Raw genomic sequence first — 1838 nt, 5'->3', positions numbered from 1 at the left:
TCTCTCTCTCTCTCTCTCTCTCCAGGACGAGGATAATGGCAGCCACTTGTAAAAATTTGTACACAGCCCCAATACTGTGTTTACAGCACGACCTTGAAGCCTGTAAACAAACCAGGGCCCGCCTTCGTCCTGCATGGTTAACATGAGAACAGAGACGGGAAGAAGAGGTGTTGGGGGGGAGGGTCAGGAGCCCCTACGTGGGTTCCATGACTCCTATTGGTGGGGAAAATGGTGCCAGATATAATGCCTTCATGGGTTAAGTGGAAAGATAAATGAGGAGGGCATCCCCACCTGGAATGTGGTACATAAGTTTATCAAGTATATCTAAAAAGTTTAGAATTGGAGTCTCGGTGCGTTATGCATAATTTTGAAGGGATTTAACATAAGGTTACATGCTTAAATGTGTCTGATACGGTTTAATTGAGTTAAATGTCATGTAAAAAGTGTTTAAATGTGTTTTAAAGGGCATAACATGATTTAAATGAGTTAAATGTTATGTAAAAGTAGGTTTAAATGTGTTTTAAATGGCGTAAGATGGTTTAAATGTGTTTTAAATGGCGTAAGATGGTTTAAATGAGTTAAATGTTATGTAAAAAATATGTTTAAATGTGTTTTTAAATGGCATACGATGACTTAAGTGAGTTAATTGTTATGTAAAGTAGGTTTAAATATGTTTTAAATGGTGTACGATGGTTTAAATGAGTTAAATGTTTTGTGAAAATAGGTTTAAACCTGTTTTAAATGGCGTACGATGGTTTAAATGAGTCAAATATCTTGCAATAATAGGTTTTAATGTATTTAAATGCCCTTTGATGGTTTAAATCAGTTAAATATTGTGTAAAAAATAGGTTTAAATGTGTTTTGAATAGCGTACGAAAAAGGAAGAACAAAATAAACCAGCATATAATTAGCCAGCAAGTAAAGTGAAAAGTATGAATATAATATAAAATGTAAAGAATAATTAAAAGAGTGGTAAGACTAGAGTGAAAGTAACCAATAAATGAGAAAGAGAAAGGCAGGATTGGAGTAAAATTGACAGCTAAATGAGGAAAACAAAGGCTAAATTAGAATAAACCTATTAGATAAATGGGGAAGAGAAAGAGCCAAACTAGAATAAAAATCTCAATCCAATAAGGAAGTGAAAGACAAGATTAGAATTAAAAGTCTCAAACAAATAATGAAGTGAAAGTTATGCTCAGAATTAGTTTCTAACAAACAAGGAAGTGAAAGACAAGATTAGAATTAAAGTCTCAAACAAATAAGGAAGTGAAAGTCATGATTAGAATTAAAGTCTCAATCAAATAAGGAAGTGAAAGACAAGATTAGAATTAAAGTCTAAAACAAATAAGGAAGTGAAAGTTATGCTCAGAATTAGTTTCTAACAAACAAGGAAGTGAAAGACAAGATTAGAATTAAAGTCTCAAACAAATAAGGAAGTGAAAGTTATGCTCAGAATTAGTCTCTAACAAACAAGGAAGTGAAAGACATGATTAGAATTATAGTCCCAAAAAAATAAGGAAGTGAAAGACAAGATTAGAAATAAGGGAGTGAGAGTCATGATTATAATTAGTCTCTAACAAATAAGGAAGTGAAAGACAAGATTATAATAAAAGGCTCAAACAAATAAGGAAGGGAAAGGCAGGATTAGAATTAAAGTCTCAAACAAATAAGGAAGTGAAAGACAGGATTAGAATTAAAGTCTCAAACAAATAAGGAAGTGAAAGACAGGATTAGAATTAAAGTCTCAAACAAATAAAGAAGTGAAAGACAGGAATAGAATTAAAGTCTCAAACAAATAAGGAAGTGAAAGTCATGATTAGAATTAGTTTCTAACAAAC

Source organism: Palaemon carinicauda, chromosome 25 (assembly GCF_036898095.1).
Source record: "Palaemon carinicauda isolate YSFRI2023 chromosome 25, ASM3689809v2, whole genome shotgun sequence".
NCBI classification, from domain to species: Eukaryota; Metazoa; Arthropoda; class Malacostraca; order Decapoda; family Palaemonidae; genus Palaemon; species Palaemon carinicauda.
This window is presented reverse-complemented; position numbering follows the sequence as displayed.